We start from the raw sequence: 8,781 nt of genomic DNA, 5'->3' as shown, positions 1-8,781 counted from the left end.
TCCCAGCGTCAACTCCTCTATACCACCTTGCAATTTTACAGTCCCCTTTCTCACCTCTTTCTCCATGCGCTCCTTACAGTGCCTCACCTCCTCGCGCACTCCTCCGACCTCCTCACTCACTCCTCTTCTGATCTCCTCTCCCATCACTTGCATCTCCTGCCCAGATGCCACCCTCATCTGCTCCATTTCCTCCCTGTGAGCATCCAGTTTGGTTTCTACCCCCATTCTGACCCCCTCTATCTGCTGCTCCATTTGTTTAACTTCCCTTTCCGCTTGGTCCCTCATGTCCCTCAATTTGCCTTCCATACTGTTTTCTAACCCCTCTAACCCATTTTTCACTCCCTCTATCTGATTCTCCTGGGCAGCCATTCTATTTTCTACCCCCGTTAACCCATGTTTCACCTCTTTCATCCCGTTGTCTAACCCCTCAAAATTATTGTCTAACTTCCCAATTTTCTTGTCTAACTCCTCAAAATTATTGTCTAACTTCTCACCGGTACCCCTCATTTGGCCCTCTAATCGCTCACCCTGAGCATCCATCCGGTTCCCCATTACCCCCATTTGGTCCTCCAATCGCTCACCCTGAGCATCCATCCGGTTCCCCAACCGCTCACCCAATCGCTCAATTTGGCTCCCCATACTCATCTGTACAGCTGCCTGTAACTGCGCAATGAGGGCCTGCATGTCAATCGGCTGCATGTTAAAGCCCGCTGATACAGCCGGCTCGGCTACCGCACGCTCGTGCGAGGCGCCTTTTTGCGCGCCCGCTACTTCGTGCGTGACGGCGCTATTTTGCGAACCTGCCGCCCTCACTGCTTCGCTCTCCTCATGTCCCTCAATTTGGTCCTGGACCGACCCTGCTTCACTCTCCCCTACCGGACCCCAGCCGTCTTGATCCGCCATAGCGCGACTTGCAAAATTCGAGTTTCGTAAAACAAATCCAAATTTTTTTTTTTTTTCGTTATAATTCCGTCGAGCGCAGTACGCGCTCCGAATCGATTTTCCCTCCCAAAATTTGGGCCTAACTAATTTAGTCCCGGGTCCGAATTCCACTCCTCGACACCAATTGTTACAGACGTGGCTTAGATGTTAGTTTACCGAGCGGTTTTGGTATGACCACGTCTGCACAAGTTACCGATTATACTCGACGTTGACGAAGCCGCGCCATGCTGGCTCAATAAGAAAAAGAAGACACCCGGCTGGATTACAATAACACAATACGACACCAGGGGTTCAGTTCTCAAGACCTCCGGAGGAGGTTATATTAAGGCGGAAGGTTAGATTACAACTACAAGAGGGACAGCATAGAAAGACAAGCACTTAGACACAATCTTATATTATTCCCAACAGACGACAGATAAACGGGACAAAATGCTGACTCACACGGGGATTGATGGAAAGGACAGGCGGGTAGCGATGGCTCCAGGTGCACCTGGGCTCAAAGGTCAGAATCGACTCGGTCCGGTCCAGAGATGCGGGGAGGTCGCAGCGCTCGGATGGCGTCTTGTCTGCTCAAGCTGGGGGCGCATCTGACTCAGCGCTCGCAGGTGGCTTTCCTTCTCCAAGCTGGGTGCGCATCTCTCGTCACATCCGGCGCGGGGCCGCGTATATCCGGCGGGGAGTGACACGCCCTCGGCTCGTTAGCTCCGCCTCGTGGAATCGGCACGTTGCTTCTCATTGGGTGCGTGCGGGGGGTTTACCAGGCTCCGCCCTTGACGAGGAGCTGACAAGGAGCCCCTTCGTGGTAACCCCGTGGAGCGCATGGTCTGGAGCTAATCGAGCCGGTGGGAGGACGCATCCTCCCCCGCTCCGCCGCCATCTCCTCTGTTGTTGTTGTAATTGTTGGGGAAGAAGATGGAAGGAGGTATGGGAAAGGTCCTAAACTCACTACTGATGCCATATAATCACATTCTGGTGCAACGAAGAGTCATAATTAATGGAGACGAGGCCTTAACTGACATAGAATAAGAATAACTAGGAAGATGTCCGAAAGTTGTCTACGTGTGGTGCGGTGGACCTGGGCACGACATTTAATGGGGGAATAAGGGGAAGGTCGGCTCTACTGATTGTTATTTACATGCAATGGGACTAGGGAATGGGGGATTGGGGAAAGTTGGGGAGTATTGGAGAAAATAGGGGAATATTTACAAGCGGATATGGAGGCCAAATTCCATATTCGCAACAATATGTATGTATATATATGTATATATATATATGTATGTATATATATGTATGTGTATATATATATATATGTATATATATATATGTATGTATATATATGTATGTGTATATATATATATGTATATATATATATATATATATATATATATATATATATATATATATATATATATATATATGTATATATATGTATGTATATATATATATATGTATATATATGTATGTATATATATATATATGTATATATATGTATGTATATATATGTATGTATATATATGTATGTATATATATGTATGTATATATATGTATGTATATATATGTATGTATATATATGTATGTATATATATGTATGTATATATATGTATGTATATATATGTATGTATATATATGTATGTATATATATGTATGTATATATATGTATGTATATATATATATGTATATATATATATGTATATATATGTATGTATATATGTCGAGATCGAAGACCTCAAGGGAAGGAAGAAGAAGAAGAATCAGAGGAAGAAGAGCAACAATGTTTAATAAAATCGATTATACACACACGTGTGGAGCGAGGCTCAAGAATGCGCCGCCTACACGCAGCGGGCAATTCCTCAAGACACTCGCTAAAAAATAAGTGGAAAGGCATTTCATTTATAGCAAAATATTAGACAAGAATCTGCGCTAAAGACATAGCACTAATGGGCCATAAGGACAACACCTCCCATTGTCCCGTCCTATAGAAGGTCAAATTTAGACAACAAGATGTAAGCATAATGATAGGCTACGCTTTTTTTGGCTATCTATCTAAACATATCAGACCCGAGCGCAGGCCGAAGTAAATATTCTTATACACTAGGCTAAATGGTAGATGAAGATTGGATACGTCCTTGGTTTAGGAGACATACTAAACACTACGAAGATATATAATTAATTATTCCCTTTGTGAAGGAGGCGTTTGGATGACATCTTTTTTCCTGTACGTGGGTCGAGAGCATTTTATCTACTGTTTGGCACATTCATTCAAGGACTAATTTACTAGGCTAAGGATCCACCCTGCACGTCGAGCCTCGAAACCACATTTTGTCCACTCACCTCTGCCTGCAGTTGAGTTTAAATCAGTTTTCAGAAGCACGATATATAATTTCAGATGTTATGATCAATTGAGTCATGGGGCTAAAACCCTAATGGCTGACAGTTCCTTCCTTTGTCTTTACAAGACAATTCCTTGGAAAGACACCAAATTCATCAATTAGTTACATGCCAGGCACGACATAGCGTCACGTATGCTCAAAGAGAGATACCGGCCCTAACTGGCCGTCTAACATTCAACGCATAAATTGTTAGCCATGATTCGCGACGACGGCGCCTGGTTTAAGAGATTGCTGCCGCCCGCCAGATTCCGAATCCACCCTCGCTGCGGCATAGGTGCGACCCAGTTGCCAGCCAGATTAAGGGGCCCTCTTTATGCAAGTGAGGTCCTCGCGAATCAGGGCAAACAATCGACGTTAAATGCCATCAAGCCTTGTACATGTGATTGCTGGGTGGTGTAAGTGGTGGTGAGGGTGGTTCTTCCGGATACATGTTTTGCCATCCGCTCCTTACTGCTGGTATAATAGCAATAACTTTTAAAAGAACCTACACTTTCTAAATCACAGGTTAAATCATCCCAACTAAAATCATAATCATTATCAGAATCCCAAGCATCAATAGGTTCATTGATTTCAAGCCAGGAATCATAGATCCCTAAAGCCACATCCTCCTGCCACGAAACGTCGAGGCCATCAACCCAATCGTGGGGGTCCGAGACGATAGAGTTGGCCGGTTCACCAATGGCCTTTGGATCCTTCCCGTATAGTGAAAGTAACATCCCATTGGTGGTGGTGGGTGGGGTCCATCCTGTGAAACATTTTCTCACACAAATCATGATTAGCGATTTCATTATAATCACGGTGAGTACGATTCCCACGATTATGGCCAGGCCTGTCAATAGCCATTTTACAATGACCCCTGTCCATCCTCTGAACCAGGCTGATATGCTGGACCATACATTATTGGCTTCTTCCCTTTCCTTTCGGCTATCCGTGAGACCCTGGGTCGCGGCCTTGAGCCGACTGATTGAGGCCTCTATGCCTTCCGAGTGATCTGGGATATATGTGCAACATTTTCCATCAATAACCCCACATACTCCTCCCTTTTCTGCTAACAACATATCCAAAGCCACTCGATTCTGCATCACCATTGTTCGCATATGCACTAATTCGTCTTCCAATTGTAGTTCCGCGATTCGGGTTTCGTTTCCAATTCGTTCCATTACTAATGCGAGACTATCTATTCGCCAATCATTCATAGTCACTCCCGCTTGGGGAAAAAATGCTCCTAATAGGACCTGCCACCAGCGTCCGTCCAGTCTTACTGTTCCATCCGGGTTCCAAAGAGAGAATCGTTTCTTCCTCTCGTGGGTAGGGGTGTACCCTGTTTCATTAAAATGATCTACCAAATTTACCTTGGGAAAAATGGATCCCAGATAACAAGTCCCTCCCCACTGTTCGGGTAGGTATGGATATGCTTTATTTCCGCAAATAAACATTACTCCATGGGGTGGGATAAGGGCCGAGGCCATGCATTTACCGATCTCAACGCGGGTGGCGCTTGGTGTCCCCCAAGATATGGTTAGCTTGGTTACGTTATGCTGGGCTTGGTCATCTATGGTTATTACAAGGGGCCTCCCTTTTCTCTCCCTCTGGTGTCGGATGGCAGGGTATGGGTACATTCCGAGGTTCCCATCTGAACGTGTCCCTTTCCTATAAGACACACCCGTCCCTTTTGCTCTGTCACCCAGACTGGATCAGGTGGTTTGTCTAACAAAGCCTGCTTAATGGGTGGGGTATATCGAAACTCCCGGGAACACACTGCTGGGTAGATTTGGGCCTATCAGTTCCAAGGTTGTGGTCAGACATGGGGTACGCAAGGGTCCTGAGCACATATCTCGTAGGGACAGGGGTAGCACTACCATTTCTATCCCTGTCGTACTGGTGTGGGGAAAATGCATACACACCCAACACCGTGATCGGTTCTGTACCTCCGCCATTGCACGGGTCACTGTCCAATACGTATTTTCCTTTGGCTTTTTCCTGCTTTCGATCCGTGGGTGCGGAATTAATATGTGTGAAATGCATGGTGGCCTATAATCGTAGGGGGAGCTCTGTGACGTCATGAATTCACATTGTAGTAATCGCTTGCTTCAAACGACTGAGGGCAGCAAAACCTGTCTTCCTTCCATGTGAGTCTGTGTACAACACTCTCCACATTATCCGTGTCCATACATCTTCCTTTACATGGCAGCAGGGTATATTTATCCTCTGACCCCAGATAACTCTCTGCCGGTAGACCTTAACAGTTTGGTCGCCATATACATATGGCTCCGTGTTCGCCCATGCCCTCGTGTCCCCAGTGCTGGCAAAGCTGTAAATTAAACTAAGTGTGATTGCCACCCCTAACAGGCGGTGGTGCAGCATCCTCGATCTGTGGTGGTGCGTTTGAGGTGTCTGTGTTTGTGGGTATGGCCAACTTACAATGTGTGGCATGTACCCAGGACGACTTGCCCTCACCAAAACACCGCTGTTGGTGTGATCAGAAGAACTTGGTATGGCCCCGTCCAACTTTGTTCGAGCGCAGTCTTACGGGTGAAATGCTTCACCAGCACGTAATCTCCTGCCTCGACGGTGTGGATAGGCTTGCTTGTTGGCTCCGGTAGGGCCTCCCGAACGCGTTCATGTATGCTGCGTGCCACATGGGATAGACCTATGCAAAACTTTAAAAACATGTCATCCATGATAGGTAATTCAAGGGCTGCCATATCCACTGGTGCTGATACCGATGACATATAGCACACGAGCGACAGATCATGGTAACCACAGTCGAAAGGCCTGGTGCTGCCCAGGTGGAAGTGACCTGCCTCATCACCTCACCCCCCTATGGCACACATGGCCATTTGAATGCGCCATGCGTGCCAACCATGGCAATAAAGCTCGCGGTGCCACGGGTTTGTCATTAATCGTCCACATTTGTCCTTCTGCGGGGCACTGAGCTCCCAATTTAATCCAATTTTTGCTGTTTTACGTTTGAGGCCGCGGCTTGTAATTGTATTACATCGAACTCTGTAGGTGCGGATGTCGGAACGTCTGTCTTGAGGTGCCAAATTAATTATGAACCCTTCATTGTTGTCCAACACATGGACCGTTCGGTGTTCAACATTGTATCGACGCCTTACTGGCGTTTTCCGCAGTCGGTCCATCATCCATGTACGACAGTACCCTGCCATTCCCAAAAATCGCAACGAACACACTAACTCTTCACTGTTATCCTTCACTTCACTTCAAAATTTCACTGTTATCCTATCAATACCTGGACAATTTTTTCCTTTCCTTCCTAGATACGCGAATTTCACATCAGTATAAACCCACTGGAAAAATTATCTGAAAAATAACTAGCCTCCCAAAACCATTTCCCTGCAAGAGCGGGGTTAGCCTTGCGGTCCACATGACAATCTTTTTTAATTGGTGTGATTCCCATATACCCACTCCTGGTGGAGTTCTGTTCACCTGGTCTGCAGAGCCGTGATCCAATCTTCACCAGCCCCCAATCACCTTCTTATCACAAAACAACAGTCCATAACTAACCACTTTTCTTTATTTCCTGTCTTCTCCATCAACTTTTATAATCTTTTCCCCTCCCTTTCTTAGCAAACCTTGCAAAGTCACTTGTCATTGACAAATGATCCATCTAATTTGACTTCCCTTTAACATCTTCGCACTTTCCATGACCTTCTTCACACTTACTTTAAACCTTTTCTTCAGACACAACCCACATGAGTTATGAATACAATTTCCCCTTCCAGGCACGTGTCTAGTCACTCACAAAGTGTCCATAAGACAACGTCATCATATTCCACAGAACTCCACCACTCTATTTAAATCCTAAACATGCCCAATGGGCAATCCACGAAAAAATCAAAGCATTTTCAGTCCCCTTTTTCCCATATACTAGTCAATGTAAGTCAGCCAAACATAAACAAAGAGGTTCCAGCGAGTTGTGACCTCCATAACTCTAAACAACTCCGCTGGCACCTTTTAAAACAAACTTTCCCAGTCACTTACTAAAATAAAGTGCAGCTCTTGTCCGTAGATATACGTTAACCAAGGTTACATGAGACTTGACAACAATAGAATTTGGCTACCTACAGAAAAAGTACCTGCACAACACATTTACAAACCAATTCGTCCCCTCGTATTAGGGAACGTCACAAATGTTCCACCACAATTTACAGCAGGTGACCACCCACCTGCCTTCTGTCGAAGTCCAGTTTAATTTCCATTCACAGACAGACAGACAGACGAATCCCCAACGTACTAACAGGATGGTCTCACAGAGGCCATTCCATTCAAATCTGTAGGCTGCCACGATTCTTCCCGCCAGGACACACTATCATAGTCCCCATAGTCACACGACACGTCAGCAGACACAGTGAATGACATTCAACATCATAGCAAACGCCGCAGAAACTGCTCCTCCTTGATCCATATCTGCAGACGCAGTCAGACACACCCAGTTGGACAGACAGACTGGCTCCACATTACAACTGCAAACATCCGAAATGACAACAGCTAACACCAAATATTTATTGTCCCCCTTTCAGGGAAGTCAAATCAACCACCATTAAAGCACAAAACCGAAAACGACCATATACTCAGAGTATATGCCATATACTCAGAGTGAGACCCGAAAATCAAGCAGACAGACCGACAATCGAACCTGTCTTTCGACACTGCCGAACGACAAGTTCGCAGACACTGAGGGAGTGACATTCGACCCCCAGTAGATACCGCGGACACCGCTTTGGTCCGCACCAGCAACTCCATCAAAATCAGTGTTCAGAGACATGACTCCATAGACAGCCAGAAAGCCAGACAAATACGGACACACACACACAGAGATTAATATATTTTTACAGATTAATATACAGAGATTAATAGATTAATATAAACAATTAATATATTGTCCACATTCATCTTGGTCAACCCAACCCATTCTGGCTCTCCCCAAGAGCTCTGTGTCCGGACAGACAGACAGATAAACGGACCGGTGAAACCATAACCATCCATTCTTCCGATTGGACTCACGTCAGCATCACATGTCATTTTTGCCTTCATTCGACGCATTCTGCCATCCCAAATCGGCCGAATACAAGCCCCGGCCATGCCGTTGAATAAACACCCTGTCGGTCGACAGCCTATTATTTTTGACTTTCACTCCCATTCTCCCTTGCTACATCTGGAGAGCCGTTAATGTGGGGATGTAATTGAACACTTGTTTTAAAGCCCTGTCTACACATGCTCTCCATAACATTCTCATTATTCCCTGCCAATTTTACTCATCCGGATTGCCCAACGCCCGCAGGCAATTTGGGGAATCCCTTGTCAGTCAATGACACACATCAATGACACACACACAATAAACACAAATACACGCTGCAATGACAGATCATTCATTCCCTTATATACACATACCATGTGACTGACCATTCATTCTCCATACAATACA

Source organism: Myxine glutinosa, chromosome 7, assembly GCF_964187855.1.
Source record: "Myxine glutinosa chromosome 7, kmMyxGlut1.1, whole genome shotgun sequence".
NCBI lineage: Eukaryota > Metazoa > Chordata > Myxini > Myxiniformes > Myxinidae > Myxine > Myxine glutinosa.
This window is presented reverse-complemented; position numbering follows the sequence as displayed.